At 39.6% G+C, this 24,507-nt stretch overlaps 1 protein-coding gene across 31 annotated transcripts in view; it reads right to left on the reverse strand.

Annotated features, from left to right (window-relative positions):
- Positions 1-24,507, reverse strand: part of LOC127445815 (bromodomain adjacent to zinc finger domain protein 2B-like) — a 122,225-nt gene that overhangs the window by 95,139 nt on the left and 2,579 nt on the right. For all 31 annotated transcript variants that reach the window (XM_051706177.1, XM_051706174.1, XM_051706200.1 and 28 more), the window contains exon 2: positions 10,025-10,068. The gene's annotated coding sequence lies outside the window, so the exon portion shown is untranslated. The remainder of the gene's footprint in view (positions 1-10,024; positions 10,069-24,507) is intronic.

The following is a 24,507-nucleotide window of genomic DNA, read 5'->3' on the forward strand; positions in this document are numbered from 1 at the left end:
AAAAAAAAACATTGTTAAGTAGGTTTTTTTAAGCTGTTTGAATTACAGGGACACTAGGGGTGTCCTCATAAACCACATTTATAGCATAATACCCTAGTAATTACTAATGTGTAACCTAAAACAATGTCCTTGTAAACCACAAAAACCAACTCACTCATACACACACTACTTTGGAATTCACACACAAACAGATACATGAAATAGGGCAAGTGGAGAGATTTTTGACACACTTCTAAACACACACACACATACACATAGAGAGCCCGATGGCAGGGTTTGAAATGAGAGGCAGCATTTTAAAGAGCTCGCTGAATTCCACCTGTGATTAGTGTGGCTGCAGGGCTGATGGATCACGGCGGACACATTTCACTCACTCACTGCTTACTTCTCTTTCCCTCCCTCCTTTTCTCTCCTCCCTATCTTCCTTTCTCTACCATTCTTTTCCTCTCCCTCTAATTTTTTCACTTTTCTTCTATCCTTTTTTTTTTTTTTTTTTTTTTTTACCTTCATGTGCTTTAAATCGACATCTACATTAATGCCCCCTCTCTCTCTGTGTGCCAGCAGGGAATGACCTAGCAGCTGGGTCCTCTGGAACAGACCAATAAAATTCTAAATATCTCCCTGCACATCACCCACACACAGTAACAATTCCCCCCTTTTTCCTGGACCATCTGCACGCCAAACCATCCATCCCTCCCCCCTGACACGCAAGACCCCTGTGAGCTATAAACAATAGGCAGATTTGAAAAAAACTTTCTTCGTGTACCTCCCGATCCATTGTCCTGGTCAGCCAGGCTGCTTAATCAGATGATATTTGGCCACTTTGAGATTATTATCGGCATCGGCCGATAACTGTGCCCGCTTGGCCGATTAACAGAAGTAGTTCCCCCTTGTGTCAGTTCCAAAATCCACAGACAATCTCATCAATGCATAATGCACATTTTCTGTTTTCAAATATGAGTGAATCTTGAGTAAAAATTGCGAGAAATAAATATGCATTTAATTTCAGCAATTTAGTGTATTTCTCGTTTGCTATTACCCTGCTCAGGTTGTTATAAAAACCTGTATTAGTTGACATGATATTGTAAAAATGCTTTAAAAGGAATGTTCCAGGTTTAATACAAGTTAAGGTCAATTAACAGTATTTGCGGCACAGTGCTGATTTCCACAAAACATTATTTTGACTCGTCCCTCATTAATTTAAAAAAGAAAGGGTTAGGTTACAATAGAAGTGAATGGGACCAGTCCATAAATGTTAATTCACACAATGTTTCAGAAGTATAGCCACAAGGTGTAAACATTATAAATCTTAGCATGATTATAGTGTACTAAAATCATGTACTATCATTGTTTGTATAAAGTTTATCTAATATAATCTAATATTACAACTTTGTCATGACAACGAAACCTCTAATCCTGGTACTGAAAGTAACTTTACACAAATAAGGTTAGTAAGTGATTTTATCTGACTAAAATCATGTTAACATGTACGTTTATGTCTTCTCGCAATACTTATAAGAAAATGTGCATTTTAATGTTTATGGACTGGCCCCATTCACTTCCATTGTAAGTGCCTTACTGTAACCCCCTTTTTTAATGGAAAAAGGGGCCAGTTTAACTAATTGTTTGTGGTAATCAATATTGTGCCACAAATGCTTTCGATTAAGCTTAACTTGTATTTAACTCGGAATATTACTTTAAAACCTCAGCACCGGAGTCGGAACTGTGTTTCCGCAGTTATCGCACATGATGTGACACGCTGTCGCGCTCATATGGGCGGTACAAGTTCGATCCTGTTCCCCATCTTCTCATTTTTTCATCCATCTCTAAAAATTGTGGCAAAAGGTGAAATATTACAACAACAAAAAAAGCCTTGCTCATAGAGATTCCTTCCTCACCCCCAACACACAAAACAGCAAACTTAATCACTTTCACTGTATTTCTATGACTCCATACCCACCTCACTTTCTCTGTTTTTTTCCCCTCTCTCTTCTTCCCTGTCTCAGCCTCTCTTTCTGTAATGACCTCCCTGAGGTCCAGTATCGCAGCTCTCTCTCTATTTCCAAGAGGAGAGGGAGGTTTTGCGAACGTACACCCAGCGTAATGAGCACTCCCTGGACACCCGCAATACAAAAAGCCCCTGGTATGCTCAAAGAATCACTCCGGACCACTCTGGATTCAGGTCGGCTTGGCTGCCGCTCTCTCCAGCTCTGGGTATGGGACCTGCAGTTGGGTTCTCTCTTAATACCCTGGGCCAAGGGAGGGAGACCCCTGGGTGGCTTGCTATTCCAGGGCCGGGGTTGTGTATGTGTTTATGTCTGGAAGTGTGAATGAGTAAGTGTGTGGTTGGTGTGAAAGGGATGTTTATTTCTGTGTGCACGTGTGTGTGTGCACGTGTGTGTGTGTGTGTGTGAGGGGTCAAATCTCGGTGCAAGAGAGGGGGCAGTTAGATTCAATGGAATCTCTTTAACCTTTTTTGAGGGCCCCAAACCTCCCCAAGAGCCCTTCTAACTGGCCTTAAACACCAGATCCCTCAGAGAGATGCCCCCCACCCGACCTCAAAAACACACACTCCCTCATCGCACCTCGCGCACACACACACACACACACACATCTTTATAATGTAAATGGAAACCTGCTAGAGTAAACATGCTAGCTGTTACGCTGGCTTTCCTTACACATACACACATACTAACACATGCACACTCACACAAACTAATTTAGAACTAATCTGTTTCCCTAGCAATCTTATTAAAATTAGGACATATCATATTCGACAAACATTTTATATAAAAGCCATTTATAATTACTAACCCGATCCCTACCCCTAAAAGGAATCTCTTTAGAAAAACTTCATTAGAAAGAAAAAAAAAAGCATTTTTAGATGAACAAAAATATGAATCAAATCCAGATTTTGCAACTTTTGGGAACAGTTTTGTCCCCAAACTATACCTAAGAAAACACACACACACACACACACACACACACACACACACACACACAGACAATGGCTACTGTTTAGTATGACTAATATGTGTGTGTAAATCCACAGCCTACAAGTCAAATTTGTGGCAGTAAAGTAAAGCCACTCCTTTTTCGATTTGCCCTTCAAAAAATAAAATAAAAAATGGTCTGTGTTGTGTGTGCGCTCTCCTGAGGTGCACATCCTGTGCTGGACACACACAGTGAGAGAGAAGGAAAGATGGAGAGAAGATGAGCACAGAGCAAAATAAAAGGAAAAAAAACAGAGGTGGGGAGAGGAATAAGAGCGCTCACACACACACACACACTTCCTCTGCGTGCAACTGCGGTGTAAATGTCATCATGTACACAGTTTATCCTCTGTGTGAGCGAGAGGTACAGATGAAGGGAGGGAGAGAGGGAGAGAGAGAGGACCGAGCAAGCCCACTGCAGAGAGGTAGAGAGGAGCACATAGCCTCTTCTTCTGTCATTTGTTCATTAGTATTCTGGCGCTCACTCCTTCAGATCCATCCTCACACCGCTTTTAGCGTCAGCACGGTAAAACACACACATACACACACATAAACACACATGCACAGCAACGCCAGAAGAGAGTAGCTGTGTTTGATGCGTTTCATCCATCTCCTACAGCATCTCAACCTCTCATCACTCCAAACACAATGAAAATGCTTTCCAATCACAACACGATCAACTCTACATGCTGATTATGGAAATAACTTTTGCCGAGACTAATAATTACGCAACATAATATCTTCCAGTTGAGATGTTTGATGGATGACGTTTTTATGTGTCTGTGTCTGTATACAGCTGACCAGTAGCTTTGGAATTACATTAAAGTGGGAAGGCATCAGAGTTGGGGTCTTAATCTTGTAGACTTGGAAACCTCGCAAGACCACCTAAACGTGGCATTGACTTAGGTCTAGGTCTCTGCTTTTCTAAAGCTTAAGGTGATAATTACCTTAACCATGGCTCTGAACGGCTGTTAAGCAACTGTGAACAGTCAATGTAGCAAAAATTCAGCATTTCTTCTCTTTCAGTTAATTAAAATGGACAGCCTGGTTATTGGACTGTCAGGTCTTGATATGGGTATTGGGATTAAGTCTTGGTCAGGATTTGGGCCTCGAGGGGTTTGGGTCTCAAAGGAATACTCCAGGTTCAAAACAAGTTGAACCAGGTACAATGTTCAATCGACAGTATGTGGCATAATGTTGATAACTACTAAAAATAATTTTGACTTGTCCCTTGTTGATTTAAAAAAAGCAATTTTACATTTTATATTAAATACAGTATGTCAGATGCTTTTCATTGTGTATTGTTTGTGTGGAGATTTAGCTGATATCTATAAAGCGGAGGGACATTCAGGCCTAGAGGGACATGCAATGGTGTGTAAGTGGCATGTAGTGGACACAAGTATCTGTTCAGCATTTCAACTTGTCGTTTTAAGGCTGAATGGCCTGACAACTTTTATAAATGGCATTTTGTGGTTCATCTTCGTCTATGGAAGAAGCTGTTTTAAAGACGACAGCGGTCATTTTCCCACTCAGGAGGAAAGAAAATGGCTCAATCAAATATTTCAAATTCAGATAGTTTGGATTACAAGTTACTTCTATTGTAACAGAGTTGGCGTATTGCTCCAACATAGTGTCACAGTATTTGCTGCACAACAAGCACTAAATACATAGTTATTTTTTATTGCAAAAGGACACCTGTCTCAGGGCTGGGCTTGTTGAAGCAAAACATGTGGATTCATACAGAGCATTAGCGGGATAATGCTGTAGATTTTAGTGCTGCCTGCTGTGGCTGGCTCACTTTAGCCAGAGCACTATTTGCCAGCCAGTTGTAGATAGTGTATTATAGTGATTCTGTTGTGGATAGGGTGGTATTATTGGATGGATCTCCACGGTAACAGGGCGGGTGAAACTCAATCGGAGTCTCTCCATGTCGCTCCCTTAGATGGCCACCCGCTGATCCTGACCTTCTGGATGTTTTTTCTACCAATCCTTTTCTCTCGCTCTTACTCTTTCAGCCTGTCTTTTCACTTTTCTTTTTTCTGTTTTCATTTATATCTCTCTCTAGTTGTGATGGATTCAGAAAGGTAATGGAGAGCACAAATGTTTTTGTACTGTTATTTTTGGCTTGTGTTGTCATTGTGCTGCCACTTTAAAGCACAATGAAACCAGCAAATGAATAGCATCTATCCACTGCATGTAATCTGCATATGAGTGTGTGTGTGTATACAGCCATAGATGAGGACATGCACTTCTGCAAGTGGGGGGCCTGGCTAAGGCATGATAATAGAAGATTATTTTTATGACATGTATTCTGAATATTAACTGCCTCATCAACTGACTCCGTCTTTCTCTCTGTGAAGACTCACTATTTATTGCTGCATCCTCCAGTACGTTCAGAATGGGCATGGCCCCGTCCCCTGACCAGAACATAAATATGTAAGACAAGAAAAATCTGCCAAAGGTAAAATGGCAATGGACAGGCCGAGGGACAAAGAGAGAAAACAAAAAAGGCCCAATGACAGACACCTGTGGCACCCCATTTCAAACTCTCTTTCTCACTCTGTGTATGTGTCCAGCATTTTGTACTCATTTTGAGGTAATGAATCTTACCAGGGATCTTGAAGGACCCAACAGAGTTCAGGTAGGGGTCCATTATACCTTTCACACACATACACACACATGCACACAAACATCCACATGCACAAAATCCAGCAGGCCAGCATTATTTGTATCAAACACCCGGTATGTTTTGCCTCTGATGCACAAGCCCAGACACACAAAACACACACTCCCTCTGCACAGCACTAGCAATGAAAACAGACCCCTCTACCATGATTCCTGCTCAAGATCTCTACAGCAGGAAGTATGAGCTATGAGCCATCCCCAGGGACGCAAGAGAGAGAAAATGAGAGAGGCCAGGAGCTGCCAGGCCAAGATATGTGCTCAGATACACTCTCTTCCCTCTTTTTTGCCTTTTGCCACCCTCTTTTGTCTTACTCTGTTTTGTTTTCATTTCTTCCTTTACTGGAAAAAAATGCCAGACTAGTCGGTTACACTGAACACACTCATATCCACTCTGTTCAGAGAAATGCTGTTTCCTCTGCTTTATTATTCTCTCTCTCTCTCTGTGGGAGGCTGGGAGGAAAGTTTGCTTTGAAGAAAGAGGGTTTAACATGTGCGCTAATAAATAGCAGTTTGCTCCTGGGCAAAAGCAAAAGAGCTCCATTCTCTCTCTTCCATATATTCACCAGCATTTTCACTGACTACAATCTATAACCTCCAGTTAAGAAAGCAAAATGAAAGAGGAATGTGTCTTTTCTCCTTATGTCCTGACAGACATGATGTACTTTCCAATTTCGGCTCTCCAAAGAGACTGGTGGATATTCTCCCCAGCCATAAACTTTTGAAATTCCCTTTGGGTGTCCAGGCAGTATTTTGTTCTGTTCCTTCCTTTTTTTTTTCATGAGACAGGAAAGTTCATCCCTTTAAGCAATACTCTTGCAATGCTTTGGCATGCTTTTGTTTAGTTTCTAACATCATTTAACACTATATTTTTACTTTGCATGGCTGGTGCAATGCCATTTAATTAACCTTAATATTCTGAAGATTAAAAAAAATAAAAAATATTTCATGCCTTAAGTCAAAATTGACCCTATTTCCTTTCTTTTTTTTTTTCTTTTTTCACCCAATTTGGAATGCCCAATTCCCAATGCGCTTTTTAAGTCCTCGTGGTCGCGTAGTGATTCACCTCAATCTGGGTGGCGGAGGACGAATCCCAGCTGCCACCACGTCTGAGACCGCCAACCCGCGCATCTCATCACGTAGCTTGTTGAGCGCGTTGCCACGGAGACATAGCACGTGTGGAGGCTTCACGCCACCCGACGCGGCATCCATGCTCAACTCACCACGTGCCCCACCGAGAACGAACTACATTATAGTGACCACGAGGAGGTTAGCCCATGTGACTCTACCCTCCCTAGCAACCGGGCCAATTTGGTTGCTTAGGAGACCTGGCTGGAGTCACTCAGCACACCCTGGGATTCGAACTAGCGAACTCCAGGGGTAGTAGCCAGCGTCTTTTACCACTGGGCTACCCAGGCCCCCATTTCCTTTCTTAACAAATACACATCTTATTTTACACAAATCATCAGTGCATGATATTCCAAAGAAAAAAACATTTTTGTCTTCATTATCTTTTATAAAAATAGCACAAATTGCTCCACCTCCGAGTTTGATACAACTTTCCCTTCCAGCTAACATAACCTAGGCCACTCAGGTTATTAGATCATGTTAACCAATAGCCAAATACTTTGAGGGAAATACTCCACAACTGTCCATAATCAAGCATTCTGATCTGGCTCCATTCTGGTATGTAATCCCCACTTTTCACAATCCAATAAATTCCTAGATTTTTCTTGTTTACTATCCTGTTTCAATTTGAAATGGGTCACATTACAGAAGTAAAATAGGTTGTGCATGCCATTTCACATCAATTAAAACTACAAGAACATGCATTATGCCGCCTTTAATGCATGGTTGCCTTATAAGTTAGATATAGAGGAATGTTAGTGTGATATATCCAGAAATCCTTGCCATGTCTCGCCTTCACTATACGAGCAGAGCCGTTGAGCACTGCTGACCCTTCATGCCTTCCTACAATTCCCAGAAATCAATGCTCGGATGGAGCTTCCATTACCATTATTGATGGCTGAGACAATGGCGGTGACTGCTGCCAATGTGAGAGGCTGCAATGATGTGTAGCTCGTTGCTGTCTTTGTCTGACTATTTTCTGTCCGTCTTTCTCTCTGTCTTTGTCCATGTCTGTGTTTCCTTATCCTACTCTCTCTGTCTTTCCATCCATATAGTTTTTCTCAGTCCCACTTTATACTAGGTGTCTTTAACTACTATGTAGTTATCTTAAAATTTATTACAATATAAATAGTCACCACAATACACATACATCACTACGCCAGCACTAGGACTGGGAATTGGGCATTCCAAATTAGGGAGAAAAGGGGGAGAATAACCTTTGTAGCAGCAAATGTGAATCTTGTGATAGTTTAAGCACATTGTATCAAATGCTTTTAATTTTAAGTACATACTAGTATACAAATAGTAATATAAAGTGTGATCTCTCTCTCTCTCTCTCTCTCTCTCTCTCTCATATATATCTTTTCCTTTGTCATGTGAATGGAGCACTTTCATGATAGAAGTCCTCTATGAGCCAACAAACACACACACACACACACACACACACACACACACACACACACACACACACACACACACACACACCTGTCTCTGAGTAAGCACTTGGTCTACACATAGCTGCATGTTCACCTGAGGCAGCTGCAGTCTGTTTTTCACTCTTTAAATACTCCAGAACACAAACTCTACATTGTCATTTGTTAGTGGAATAGACAGAGAGAATGAGAGGGAGAAGGAGACTGCGTGAAAGGAAAGAAATGTCCTTGTATTTCTGTCACCCTCTGGAACCACCAGGGAGCTGGGGAATGAAGAAGCGCAGCCAAGCAGAGAGCCCTGAGAGGCTGCCGCCTGCCTAGCATCTCTGCTAACACTGCAACCAGCATCAGCGCTACCAATTAGCATGAACCCACACTAGCTACGTTTACATGCACCCTCACATTGCGATTACAATGCGATTAAGACAATACTGCTATTAAACTGTTGATCATGTAAACAGAATATTGCAATTATGATATAGTGATTATGCAAATAATCAGAGTAATGATAATTGAAGATATATGGAGTACTCTTTTTTTAATTGTTTTATACTGGCATGTAAATGCTTTAATTTCTTCCAATCTGACCAAAGTGCGCCTGTGCCAGTGCTGCAGACGGATGTTACACTCAAGCATAGGTTCAAAAACATTGCGAAAACAGAAGAAGCTGCACTTACTTCTCGGCTTCATGTGAAATGGCAGTTGCTTGAACTGTTCCAGCAGTGGTGCTCCCCAACTGCAGAATCTACAGCCCCACAGCAAATGAAAACTTATTTTCCTAAGTTGTGAATGTCCGTTTGCATTCATAATAAAAAAATTTTTTAAAAAAAGACTGTATTCCGCAAATAAATGGCAAGTACGTATTTTATCGAGTTTGTACGAGTTTATCCTCGCGGGCGGAACACAACAACATCCAGCATGCATATTCTGATTCACAAACAAGAGACTCTTATGAACCGATTCTCTTTAGTGAATCAAAACAGACAGAGCAACCAGTGTAATCCAATAAACAAATGACTCTTATGAACTGATTCATTTTAGTGAATCAAATGAGACTGCGCATCCAGTGTAGTCGAAAATGACTCAACCGGTTCTTTTAATAAATTGTTAAAAAAGACTCACAAACTGACTAATTTTCCTTATGCCAAGTTGTATTTAAAGATACATACATGCAACAAGATGTTTTTTGTAATATTATTTTATAAAAGAGCATTAAAACATTACATTTCTCAGCAATAATCAGAGTATAGGCAAGTAGCATGTAAACGGAATTGAAGAGGTTTGCCCAAATCATGTAAACATCTTAATCTAATTATTCCATATACTTGGATTATTGCAATAATCAGAGTATTGGTGTACATGTAAACATAGCCACTGAGAGAAACCGGCTGATTTCTTTGTTCCAAAGCACAAACTCTCTCCACCACAACAGTTCGTTCAAAGGACTTGGCTGTGAAAATGAATTGCCAAATTAAAGATCTTTACCAACAGAAAAAAATCATAGAACATGTTTAAGACAACAATTGCATTTGGAGAGCTTTTCTTTCAACATTTTGGGAGGGAGAGGGGTAAATAGAGAATTTCACATCCTACAAACAAAATTAAATTAGGTTTAAATCAGCTGAATCAGTGTTCACCCTTTTCGGTTTCAGCTTCCAATTACCCGAAACAAACACAGAGGTGCATAACCATGACAAATGACTTCAAAACTGGGAAACAGGTCTTGCAGCAAAGTCACAGAAAACAACAATGACAACTGGCTCTAAGCATTGTTGGACGAGTACTCACTGAGTGGAAGAGTCCTCAGCTGTGTGACATCACTGCTTGTCCACCTGTAAAAAAAAAATGAAAGGGAGGAAAGTGTTTTAATGGCACATCTGATCACAAAAATGTTTTATAACAAAGAGAGTAGAGGCAAAATTAAGGTAAACCACCCCAAATAAGACAAAAGTTTAAATTCAAGCTTCGGACCCAAAGAGGAAAGTCAACGGCAACAGGTTTTAAAACATATTTAACACTGTGGCTAGAGATCTACAGTGTGTGCACTTTGTTTACACCCAACCTTTGGCTGCCAATGTTTTTACTGAGAAAAACACACACATTCAAACGTATGTATACAAAGACACTGACAACCACTTTTCACATGCCCACACAAGTAAAGCACAAACACATGAACGTGTAAACACTCATACACGCTCCCGGTTCCGTCTTTTTTCCTGCTAAACCTGTTGGAATTACACTAAGGCTTTAAAACTCAGGGTGTGTAGGATGATTTTTCCAAACACATGCTGTCTTGCACAGAAAACCAGCTTACTCCAGTTTTCTCAGTGTATATATGTGTTTTTGTTCTGTTTGTGTGTGTGTTTAAGAATTATCAGGAACATCACAGCAGTGAGACACAAGGGTGAAACAGACACAAATCAGATAGGTTTCCAATCTTCTCAAACAGCATACACAGACACATACACACAGTTCAGAAACAAAAACCACATGCACAAAGAAAAACAAATTGCCACTACAAACGAACAGCAGACGCACTCCGAGTTATCTGTGGCCGGGTAGATAGTTCCTCTTTTTAGCTTTTTAAAACATTTCCATCTGAGCAGATTTAGAAGTCTGGAACAGTTTACCACTGTTTGCTACACAAACTGAGCCGAGCTGTGACTGAGCATCCACACGTCAATCAAAATCCAACCCATCTATCCAAGGTGGAGGCGCTCCATCGCCGCAGTGGCCAAGGACACATGCGGCGCTAGAGCTGATGTCACCGGGGGGAGCTAAAGCAGAGTCAGTCGTAATGACAGCTCAAAGAGACCAAGACTGAGATAATGACGAACACGCCAGTGGGGTTGATCATTTTCTACACGATACATACGACACCCCCATTTGTACGCACACAGGCCTAATCATTACCAAAATAACAGCACTGACACAAATGACACTGCCCCTATCCGAGGCCACACTATGTAATAAGTGGTTCTGGCGGAGCAAAGCTCGCTCTGCGAGTGCTGATCTCTCCCCAAACATCTTCATCCATCCTGAGGACCAGCTAATCAAAAACGTCTTGATGCTACATTTTTTTATTGACTTGCCTAGGGGGAGGAATTTAGATGAAATGATAACGCACCCCCTTCAGATAGACTGCAAACTGTGCACAGCTGTGAGGAGGGTTTTTTCTTTTTTTATTCTTTCTGCTCCAGGTTGATACTTCCTGTCGGAGGAGCCAGTCCTTTAGGGAGCACCTTGCCACGACTGCAGTTGTCTAGCTCAACCCTTCAGAGAAACACAGGCAAGTCCAGACAATATATCTCCCATAGAATCGTCTCACCCGTCCAGTTTCAGGAAACTGATCCCTAAATAGAAGTGATTCATCTTTTTTCATACAATATGAGCACACACAGCACAAAGAGACTTCTCTTTCCTTTTTTCTCTCTTTCTCATCTCTTTCTTACTCCCTCTCACTCTCTGTGCTCTGTATGATTCAGTGTGGCTGCAGGGCAGAGTCTTTTATCGCTGTATTATGCCCAGCTGAAAGCTGACAAAATGGAATCTGTGTGTGAGTTTTGTGACTGGGAAAAAAACAGCCTAGGACCAGATATTTCTTTCTCTCTTGTTGATTCCAAAACCTGTAATCTTATTCTTTCATCATTAGACCAATTGTGGTTTCTCCAAGAGACTGTATTGAGAAAATGAGAGACAGGGAAAAAGATAAATACAGAGAACAAAAAGCCTTAAGATGATACAGCCATCCAGAGGGAAAAAATTCTCATACCTGGAAACACTTCCTCAAAAATGGCCACCAGACAATTAGCTCCATCAGAGAGAAAGGGAGAAGGGGGGGTGGGCTAGAACTAAAACTGCCCACACTGGAGGTCATCACTTCCGCGCTAATGCAAGGACCATGCTACAAACAAACACAAGGACACACCAATCCTCTTTGAATGAATTGCTAAACACTGAACTAATTTTGCTTTACGCTTGTGGTAAAAGTTCATTTACGCAGTACAGCGCAGAGCACGGCAACTCATGACAATACGGTCAAATTAATATTCAACCCATTTCCTATCCTCGTTTTCTTTCACCTTTGAAGTCTGGTGGAAATCAAGACCAGATGGAAACAAAGGAAGAACAAGAGAGTGAGAGAAAGAGAGAGAGCAAAACACTCATGTGTCTCCACATGAAATGGAGCAGTCTTTAAACAAAGGTAGAACATGTGGGAAAGCTTCTGGGGCTATGCAATGATCACCAGACAAGTCAGAAACTGAAAAAGAGTTTTAATGCATTCCCAGATATGAAAACAAACAAACTATTGGGAAAATGATCATCAAGGCTTTACTTTAGATTAGAAGTGAAGAAATGCTGTAAAAAGACCTTACAAGTGCTCTTGAGAAACCTGACTTGAAAAGAAAAAGTTTGTTCACCAATCAGCCAAAGGAATCTCATGACTGTGCATTCCATGTTTTGAAACATTTATAAATTTACCAGTAGGCGTTTACAGTTATACTAGCCAATTTAAAACCCTGTGCATGACGATAGCCACATAGAGAAAGTGAGATCCTTTAATCTTAACGGTGTACAAACATTTCATTAAACACTTCATGGCCGCTGTGTATAAAGTGTAATATATCTTAATACTGGCATATCACCTAAACATAGATAACAGGCTTATATGTGACGATGTTTTTTGAACATGTAACCTTACTGAGGGTCCACGACTATAATGCTGTCAGTCAAAAGTAGCCGATCACGGAGTAAGCTCTATCAGAGAATTAAGTTAAGCACTGAAAAACGCAAAGCTGCAGAATACCGTGTAATCAAACAGGCCTTGAAAATTTCCTGCGTGAAGGTCAATCCCGCTGCCTATGCAGCTGTCACACCTTCCTCTCAAACAGACACACACATATGAACAAACACACTTACACAAACGAACGACATAGTCATCTATCATCCCTGAGCTCAACACACCCATTGAGAAAGCTCTTGCCATCCACCTGACATAAAGCAGCAGCCATGACAAAAAATTCTTGCCTGATTAAATGATTATAGCATGTCTCCATCAAATCTGACCAATTTTAAGAACACAATCATGATGCCATGTGGTCTGATGCTGGTGGGTGGTGTTAAAAACAGGTTGGCTGATGTCTGTACAGTGGTGGAGAAGCCCAATATATGGTTCTGTTTGTAAGATGGAATGAGGTTCCAATTACTGAGATGAGACAGGTCCAGTTTGTGAAGTTGTGAGACATGATGAATGGCGGTATTAGGTTGCACTGAGTGGTGAGCTAGTGTTGCGACTTGTGGTGTTAAGCTGTGTGGTGAGGTGGTGCGTTGAGCTGTAGTGTTGGGTTATAAGATGAGATGAGGTATTGTGCTGTGGTATTTTGATGTGTGGTATTGAGCTGTGGTGTTGGGTTGTGGGGTTGTGTGTTGAGCCCTGGTGCTGGGTCGCAATGGTGTGCTGTTCTTTGTGTTGGTTCAAGGTGGCGTGTTGAGCTATAGTGTTGGGTCATGTTGCAGTGTTGTGTTGTGTTGTGTTGCTGTGCTGTTGTGTTGGGTCGAAGTGGTGTGTTGAGTTGCTGTTTTGGGTCGTGTTGATGTATTGAGCTGTAGTGTTGGGTTGAGTTGGTTTATTAAGCTGTAATGTTGGGTCGTGGTGGTGTGTTGTGTTGTAGTGTTGGGTCGTGGTGGATTGTTGAGCTGTTTTTTGGGTCAAGTCAAGCTGGTGTTTTGAGCTATAGTGTTGGTTCGTGTTGGTTTATCAAACTGTAGTTTTGGGTCATTGTGTTGTGTTGAGTTGTAGTGTTGAGCTTTAATAATTGATCAAGGTGATGTGTTGAACTGAAGTGTTGGTTGTGGTGCCGCGTTCAGTTAGTGTTAGATGACATGTGGTGGTGTTTTGAGTTGTTAGGTCATATTGGTTTGTTGAACTGTAGGTTGGCTCTTTTTGGTGCATTGAGCTTTAGTGTTGGGTCATGGTGGTGTGTTGAGCTGTAGTTTTGGGTCTTGTTGGTTTATTGAGCTGTTGTTTTGGGTCATGCTGAGGGCTGTTGCACAAAGCTAGTTGAACAAACTCAGAGTTTCAGAGTAAGATTCAGGTTGACAAAACCAGATAGAGCCAAACTGGTTAAAATCAGATTCAGCAATCTCAAGACGCTCACTACCAAGTTAATGATTTAATATGAAGCGCATGCACATGAATGAATGACGTTTTCCACAAGCAGCCAATGCGTGAACCTTAGAGAGAGTCTGCGTAATTTACTTCTCGCTAGAAATTCAGCGTGATTTACATCTCTGCTCAAGATGAAGAGATCATTATGAAAATATGAAGAATTTGAACATACACAACAATAAACGCTGCTGCTGCCGCAAAAGAAAAAAATAACTAAATATAATGTGTAATTTAATTTATATAAGTTCACAATAGAACAAACAGGATTAATTGTAAAAGCATAAAAATCCATATATTTAACAAAAATGCAGAAGCTTTAATATTAATTAATTCATTTTAATATACTAATAATTAAAAGCCTAATATAATTTAATGAAGTGCAAGCCGTGTCACATTATATACAATTTAATTTGTTCAGGTGGATAGACTTTGTCTTAAAAGTGTGAAAATCACCTTATGAACACTTCAACAAACAGTATTTTTTCTGAGGTTTTTAAGCATCACGCACAATATACACGTAGAGAAATGCAAAGAAACTCAATAATAAATTTTTTTAATGTGCTGCTCAAGTCCCCAGATCTCTAAAATACACCATATTATAACATCTAAATATGTAAGTCTAAAATATTAAATCTTAATATATAAATCTAAATTAATTAGATATAGCGTAATTAAAAACCAACATGCATTCTTGAGTCCGAAAAACCACAATTTGCTCAAACTAAACTCAATCTTCCCTGGGTGGCAACTAAAACCGTCTTTTTTTTTCTGCCATGGGAGTCTATGACCGTTCACAGGAAAGTTATGAAATTTTGCACACAGCTAGAACTGATAACACAGCAAATTTGGAGTCTGTAACTCAAACCCTTTAGCGCCACCAACAGGTCAACGTTTCACTAATGTTTCCGCTAATAACTTTTGAACTGTAAGTCCTAGAGACAAAATTCATTTTCTGATCAAATTCTGAGCTCACACCGAGTCGAATGCATACCTTGGTTTTGATTTCCACCCGACTAGATTTTCCACCATTTTGAATTTTAAGGAAACACGTTTTTTTGCTACTCCTACAATTTTTGTCTGATTTCCACCAAAATTGTTTTAAAGTGATTGTGAGATAGAACTACACAAAAAAAGTTATCACTTTTTTTTCGATGTTTGAAATCGTTCCTGAAAAATGGCTTCTCGAAATTGACGGCAAGCACGCCAAAATGAACTTCATGCTGTATCTCTGCAACACTTTGATGGATTGTGACAAAACTTGGTATGTGTCATCGCCATCATGTCTTGAGGTCACCTGCAGCGTTTTGCCACACTGACCCCTACTGGTCAGGAGAAAAAACAGCTATTTTGGCTTATAACTCTTGAACGCTTTGGCCAAAAATTACAAAACTGGTCTCTTTAGATTCAGTGAAACATTCCGAGTCAAACAATACCCAATTTTCCCATGTCGGCCATTTTGAATTTTGTCACAAAATGCTGTATTTTATGAATGCAGTGTCTTATCGTTACTAAACTTTGTATGTGTCATCAGGACCATGCCCTGAAGGTGCCTGAGAAGTCTGCGTCCAGCGCCACCTAGTGGTGTAAAAATATATATTCTTTTAATTTGTGAGCTTAAAACTTTTAGTGCCGTTGGTCTATTTTCACAGGACTGGTCTCGTTAAGTTCGGGAGGACTTGCTGAGCGCAACAATACCATACTTTCTATGGTTCGCTTTATGGCCTGTTGCCACTTTGAAAATAGTTCCAAAATTACTTTAGTGAATTGCTTCAAAGCCGTTCATTCGATCGTAACGAAACCACCAAAATAAGAAGCGTCATTAGTACATTTCTTAAGATAAAAGTGAGAATGGCAAAATTTTGCTTGTAAATGCCAAAAACAGGCCGATGAATTTTAAAAGTGGTCTCTGCTTTTACGTAAATTGATATAACTCTTAAGTGAAATGAGATATTTTCACCAAACTTGACACACTTATATAAGCTGAGAACACACACAGAAAAAGTTACAGGGTTTGGCCATTTGGTGGCGCTATAACAGGGAACAATATGAAAGTGGCTCTAAATATAGAAACATTGGTCCGATTAATTAAAAAATGTGCATGCAGTGCCTTTGCATTCATTGTCTTTGTGGGAGTTGCCATCATTGATCATGAGGACAGTTGCATGTATTGAGAAACATGGAAGCCACTGGCCAATCATCAACAAATTTGACATTGAACACACCAAAATGGACTTGAGGCTGTATGTTTGCATTTTTGTGAGACTGGTCTTGTTAGATTGTGTGGGTCATGCAGAGAACAATGATACCATGGTTGGCCATGATTTGATTTTATGTAAACGTTTTGTTGTTGCTATTACTCCTATAACATTTGTCCAATCAACATGAAATTGAAATCTGCTGATTATTTGCAGATCATGCCTGAAAATATTAGCAAATAGTTTTTTTTTTTTTTTCATTTTCTTTTTTTTTTTTTAGAATTGTTTCACAAACAAATTTGAAAGTACCACATTTATAAAAAATACCAAAGAGGAATTAAGGCTGTTGTATTTGCTTAGTAAAATGAAAATATTTTAGGACCTTGCCCTGGGGGGTCATTGTGAATTCTGGATGCTCTGTAGTAAACAATGGCTAAATGTGCATGCTTGAAATATTTCAATCAATTAGACAAATTGTTTTCAGTTAAGTTAGTGTCATGGAAATAATCAAAACTTTTTTTTTTTCATATTTAGTTTAATCAAATTTAAACTAAATATTGCATAGATGTCTATAAATGTATTGCATATAACTCTATGGATGTAAAAACTGACTTTTCCAATTTTTTCCAAACAAAATCCTACAAAGTGCTTGAGAATACACAAAACAATGTATAGTGTGCAATGTTGCACTAAACACCCTCTGCACAACCTTGAGTAAACGCTCTTTATCAATGTACTAATAGCCAAAAGAGCAAGCACTTTTGTTCTGCCGATGATAGAGATTTTAATGTGCAACTAGTACACGCAAATAGAACAGTAGTGTATCTTGAGAAACATGGCCATAGATGTTTGGTTTTTTATCTTTAACTCCTACAGCATTCATCAGAATTCTAACTTAAAATGTGTCACAATGCTTCTTTTGCTGCTCATGCTGCCGATAATTGGCTTGACCCAGGTATTGCTGCTTGCAGCTATATTATTTAATGTGTTATTGCTTCATTTAAGTTCAAATAGTACGGAAGCAGATCATGTAAATAACTACAAACTCTGAAACTGGCATTTCTGTGCGGTCAGTGCCGCTTCTATGAGTTGCGCGAATGTCCCAATCTAAAGGGGAGAGATTGAAACTGCACCCGGCTGAGGCACACTCTGTCATGGGGACAGAGCGCACGCTTCATGAAGCTAGATTATAACGATGGCTCGCGACTTATTGAATCAAAATATATCACTGTGCTTTTCTTATCATGAAGAAAATTGGCAATGCGCAGCTTTATTAGTAAGAGAGTCTTTGTTTTTTTGTGAGTTAAAGATGTTATGAAGTGAACAGAAAGGTGAGAGAGGGTAGTCTTCACCCTATTATACATTGCAGCAAAATACGTTTTTGATTTGTTTTGGCATGTTTTCCAATATAAATATCTAAAACTCCTTTAAAACAACGTACATTTTCTTTAGCAGCTATACTGCAGAAGAAAAAATTGTTATCTGAGAATGTTGAATATACTATTAAAAATACAAATATTTTAAAATATCTAAAAATCCTTTATAAAAATAAATAAATAAATAAATGCATTCACCTGAGAAGCAGCATATAAGATATTTAGACTTGCTTTTAAAGAATAGATCTTGAATATAATATATTTTTGTCTTGTCGCAGAAGTATATCCAAGTGAAAAAATACACTTATATTTAAATATTATACACTTATACTTAAAGCAAGTCTAAATATCTTATATGTTTGAGTAACCTTCTCAAGTAAATGTATCTTGTTTTAAGGATTTTTAGACAATTTTAAATGGAAAACAAGACAAAAACATATATTGATAACAATAGGATTTTTTTGCAGTGAAATTCTTAACTTAAACTTAATAAAAAGTTTTTGTTTTCCTCCTTTACATCAGTGAATGTCATTTAGAGGTATTTTTAAAAGATGATTTTGTCCTCTTTATTGTAAACACATTTAATACAGCCTTTTAAGTTGGGGCACAAGCTGAATAATCGGTTAAGAGCTAATGATTAATCTTTGCAATAATTGCCGAATAGTACAATAATCGTTCTAATAATTGTTAAATTAATCAATTATCAAAATAATCATTAGTTGCAGCCCTACAGTCAATGGCCAGCGCATGCGCAGACGAAGCACACAGCTGAGGACTGCGTGCGCGAGTCAACAAAATCTAGGCGGCGCACGGCTGTGCTGATGACGCAATTCGTGTCACACATTCTGTGCGTGAAAGCGATCCGCGATGGGCACACACGAAGTATACTTTGGCCTTTAAGTAGTAGTGTTGAGTCATGTGCTAGTGTGTTGAACCATAGTGTTGGTTATGTTGGTGTCTTGAGCTGTCGTCTTATATTGAGATTTTGAATCCAAGGTGATGAATAGATGACTGAAAGAGGTGAAGATGAGCTCTCGACTGAATACATTGTTTTCATGAAAGATGCTGTTGCTCCTGCTGCATGCTTAAATTAGCTGGCAGTGTTTGGATTACACCAGGGACCACTAACACAGGATTTATTCTAGCCTGCAGGAGCAAAGCATATTTCCATTTCTATACCACACACACACACACACACACACACACACACACACAGAAGCACAGTCACCCCAACACACACAAAGAAACAACACTCAGATAAAACCCTAAGAGCACAAACAAGCCTTTTGGTTACTGTGGCACTCACACACAGTGTGGTCAAATAAGGATGCACTGCTCACTCTACAATTCATTTCATCCCTCACTTGTACTAGTACATGTCCATATGATCCTCTGCCATCAGAAGAAACACACTCACATGTGCTCCAACACAATCATACACACACTCATGCTCAAAAGACTCAACGAGAGACTCTTTCATGGCTTCAGCATCAGGCTTCTTTTAGTGCTTTTGCTAAGTTTACCGACTGCTCATATTACAGATGGGTTTCACAGCTTTCTACCCATCTAAAAGAGTAACGGTGATAATAGTGATACTAACTGAGATAAAGAAAGAGACCATGCAGCGTTTTTCCTCCGATTTTGAGGGTCATGTGAAATAACCACCACCGCGCACTGAACCAACCAATGACATAATCACACACACACTATCTTTGACACCCAAAACAAGCTGCAATCTGCGTTATCAATTCTCCTCTATTAACTGATTACGTTTAAACAAAGAATCACCCGTCTGTTCAAACCTTAAACAAAGCAGCCTCATCAAGCCGTTGTCAGTGTGCATGTGTGTGTGTTCAATAATTTCTAATGACTGAGAAAGACACCCCCTCACAACACACACGCACACACATTTGTTGCGGGTCGATGAGCATGAGGCCTGCTGAAGCGCCTAATCCTGCATTTGTAGACTACAGGAACACACCATGATGCACCTTCACGCGAACGCAGATTAGAACCCTTAATCCAGCCCTCTCAATCTGGAGATCTTTTTTTAAAACCTCACCACTAATCCAACAGAGGTTTGTTTACTCTTTCAAGACCCAGTTTAACCCTGCCTAGATTATATCTTACTAAAAAACACCTAAACTCAATGCGTCATGTCAGGGTTAAATAGCTTGTATTCTCTAAAACAGACAGATGGACTGAACTGTGGACTAAACTACTCTAACCAAATTTATGCAGATAAAAGCCAATTCTATTATATCTATTTGTGTTGTAAGAGATCAGATAAAAATGTAAAGTTAAGGTAAACATTAGGGCAAACAAGCTTTCACAAGTCTCTCCATCTCATCCGTCATTTTGTGTCTTTCTGTGCAAATTAAACATTTTGAAATTCTTGCTGCGCCAAGGTGCTCTTTGCCAGCACAGCTAAAATGAAAAGGCTTTGTGGTGGCAGTGACCAGATTTTAAATGCAGTGAGATCAATAAATAAGAGGGGGCTGCTTGAGCACAATCTCAGTGTGTCTTTCAGTGTGTGTGTGTGTGTGTGTGTGTGTGTGTGTGTGTGTGTGTGTGCAGGGTCAAATACTGCATGTCTTGCAGTCAGCTGCCTCAGAGCAGTAGATTCTCTCCCATCCCATAGCTCTCGCCAAATTCCACCCGGCCATTCTTTTTCTTCCTTTCACTCTCTGCCCTCTCCCACAAGAGGAGCATCATTCCTGCCATTCCTGAAATCTTGGCTATTTCTGTTCGGGATGCAAATATTGCGATAAGTGCTAGAACAAATAGGTCAAACTACTGGCATTTCAAACATGGGCTACATTATCTCAGCAGGGGGACTGGAGCCTGGCAGCGGCAGCCCACGACACAGGCAACATGACAGTCTCCTGGAGGGCAAACAACACCGGAGACACAACTGGCACAGGGGGAGAAAAAACAGCCCTCATCTCTCCAGAATATTCCTCTGCTCGGAATCACTAATGCACTCAAACCCTCATTCAAGTGTTTTGAGATATATTATAGAGAAAGAGAGAGAGAGAGAGAGAGAGAGAGAGAGAGAGAGCGAGAGAGAGGAGAAGATGGAAAGCAGAACAGCAGGAATACAGAAGGGTTTTAGAATGACGACCTTCAGGTGTCGAGCACGAGATCGGCCTCACTGATTAACAACAGAACACTGAGACAGCCTGAAACACAAGCAGAAAGATAGGAATAGTTCACCCAAAAATAAAAATTCTGACATTGTTTACTCACCCTCGGAACACATAGGAGATGTTAAATAGAATGTTAGAAACCGTTAGCCCCAGTCACCATTGAAAAAATGCAAGGAAAGTGAATGGTGACTGAGGCTATCATTCTGCTGATCTCCTTTTGTGTTCCACGGACAAAGTAAAGTCATATGGATTACTGTTGTTTTATTACCGTCCTTCTGTTCTTTTAAAATACAATTCCTTATTGTGAATTTCCAGCAAAGGCGATTTTACTTCAAGTCTTATATGAAGCATTTCTTCAGGGAAAAATCAACCCTTTCCCCTTGTCTGTGAAAAACAAGCGCTCAGACAGTCCAAAAAAAATAACCTTGAGTTTCATCAGGGATATTCTCACATTGAATGATAAACAGAGGCCCGAGGGACGCTGAACCAAAAAGCAGCTAATTGCCTGCTTCTGAAATTCAGCCCCTATGTCCTCTCTGTTTATCAGAAAACAGAGTCAGTTCGGTGTGACCTGCTTGAGCTGCTGGTAGGAAAGCCCATTCATTTAACTATCCGCAGAACTGCGAATCTACAGCTCCTCTACCTCATTACCACAGAGCAGCAGACTAAAGGTAAAGATCATGTTTGTGACACAATTATCACAACTTGCTCTTCTGCAGACACAAACAGTTGTCGCCAGAGCACTAATGTTTATGCTAAACTGCAACCCACATAACCTGCTATTATGTAAGAGCCAACTGTCATGAGGAAATTCTACAATCAAAGCTGTTTGTTAAGGACAAAATAAATCATTAGCCAAGAAAGGCAAGAAAGAGATACACTTAACCATGATACCATTTAGCATCATGCCAACTGTCGTCCTAGGAAGCAGCACAGGGGAAAATTATTTGTCAGTATTTACAAGGTGATTTGCCAAGTCGTTATGAGTGCAAGGATGCAACCTGCTCAGAAAACAAATGCACCACTGACCTTCCAGAATCTATTTGGGGCTGATTCATTTGGCAGTTACAGGCCAAACACGTGGCACACCACAGCTTGTATAATCAAGTCCACGCTTGCGTTTGAGTTCTTTAAATGACAGGTGTTATGATCAGGTGAGAACTTCTCGCTACCTTAGACGTTTATACGATGAGTAAATCAAACAACACACCAGGAAACTCTATGCTAAGCTTTCCCAAGTTCATTAATATCAATGTCACCATTTACAGTGCAATCAAAGGCGTAGATTTGGCTTGAACATTGGGGGGTTGCAGCATTTATATGTTTCTATTAATTATGGTATAAATATTATGAGGGGGTGGGGGGTTGTAATTGCTTGTTTTGATTATTGGGGAGGTTATCTCCCCTCCAGCCCCCCCAGAATATTCGCCCCTGGTAAACATGTAAACTCACCTTCATGCCATTCCAGATGTGCATGACTTTCTTCTGCTGAACACAAACTAAGATTTTTAGACTTATATCTCAGCTTTAGGTTCTTACAATACAAGTGACTGGTGATCAGACCTTTGTAGCTCCAAAAATCACACATAGGAACATAAAAGTAATCCATATGACTCCAGTGGTTAAATCAATGTCTTCAGAAGTGATATTTGGTGTGGGTGAGAAACAGATCAACATAAGTCTTTTTGTACTCTAAATCTCCACTTTCACTTTTACATCAGAAAGTCACATCAGGTGCCTGTTTTGTTTCACTTTCACATCTGAAAGTACAAGTGGAGATTTAAAGTAAAAAAGGACTTAAAGGAATATTTCAGGTTCAATAGAAGTTAAGCTCAATTGACAGCATTTGTGGCATATTAATTATTAATAATATTACATATAAATTTTGACTTGTCCCTCCTTTTCTTTAAAAAAAAAAAAGAAAAAAAAAAAGCCAAAATCTGGGTTCCATTGAGGCACTTACAATGGAAGTGATTGGGGGCCAATCTGTAAACGTTAAAACACTCACAATTTCAAAAGTAGTCACAAAAGTAAACAATATGTGTGTTAACATGATTTTAGTGTGATAAAATCGCTTACTAACCTTTTCTGTGTAAAGTTATAGCCAATTTTACAACTTGTCAACAAACCCTAAAATTACTGTAAAATGACAATTTAAACAACTTTACAGGTCAAATAATAACTTGAGTTTTAACAGAAGAATTAATCTAAATGCTTTTATAAAATTATAAGCTTCACATTTCTGCCTTTACACCCTCAAAAAATGTTCCCTATTCAGTTCCATTGAAGTGCCTCACTGTAACCCAGATTTTTGCTTTTTTAAAGAAAAGGAGGGACGAGTCCAAATAATTTTTTGTGCCACAAATGCTGTCAATGGAGATTAACTTGTATTGAACTCTGAAGTTTCCTTTAAAATTTGATCTGTTTCTCACCCACACCTATCATATTGTTTCTGAGGACATGGATTTAACCACTGGAGTCATTTGGATTACTTTTTTGTTTCCTTTATGTGATTTTTGGAGCTACAAATGTCTGTTCACCATTCCCTAGCATTGTATGGACCTACAGAGCGGAGATATTCTCCTAAAAATCTTCATGTGTTCAGCAGAAGAAAGAAAGTCATACACATCTGGGATTGTATGAGAGAATTTTCATGTTTGGTGAACTATCCCTTTAACACTTAGTACATATTTAAAATAAATCATTGGAAAGAAGTGCTACCATGAAACTGAAAAAAAAAAAAAAACTATGAAAAAAGGTGTTCATTTACCAAACAGAACCAACGTGCTAATAATTCCCTTTAAGGGTGTAAAGTAAGTTGTTAAAGTGATAGGCACCGTGTTATACCGCACAGTAGATTATAATATTGTCTAATCCAATAAAATGTAGAATGAAACCCCATAGAGCCATTTAGACTACGAGACGTGGGCAGGGTTAGACTGTGCGAGTTAACGACTCTCCAGTCATTCATATGTATCAGTGTGATTGGAACATACAAATTCAAATCATCTTTAAATGAACTGCACTGATCATTGCCCTGTTTTGGAGGAAGTGTGATTATAAACCTGACCCTGTGCACATGTGGGATTGTGGGTGCTAATCTTGTACAAGATTTGTCAGTTTCTGCATCTTGAGACCCATTTCCTACAGCCTACATTTCTCCTAATCAGCTTATTACACTGAAATCATTTGTTGTTATGAAGGATGTGCAAACAACGAAGACATGCAAATGGAGCTTAAATGAGATCCATCTAAACATCCCAAATTAAAGCTAATTCCTGGATGCGAACATCTTCTCGCAGGCCTAACCCATATCCTGCCGGGAAAACAACAAACATCCTGAGCAGAAACGTGTGGCTGGCACTCTAACCCTGAGCTAAGT

Source organism: Myxocyprinus asiaticus, chromosome 9 (assembly GCF_019703515.2).
Source record: "Myxocyprinus asiaticus isolate MX2 ecotype Aquarium Trade chromosome 9, UBuf_Myxa_2, whole genome shotgun sequence".
In the NCBI taxonomy this organism is placed as follows: Eukaryota; Metazoa; Chordata; class Actinopteri; order Cypriniformes; family Catostomidae; genus Myxocyprinus; species Myxocyprinus asiaticus.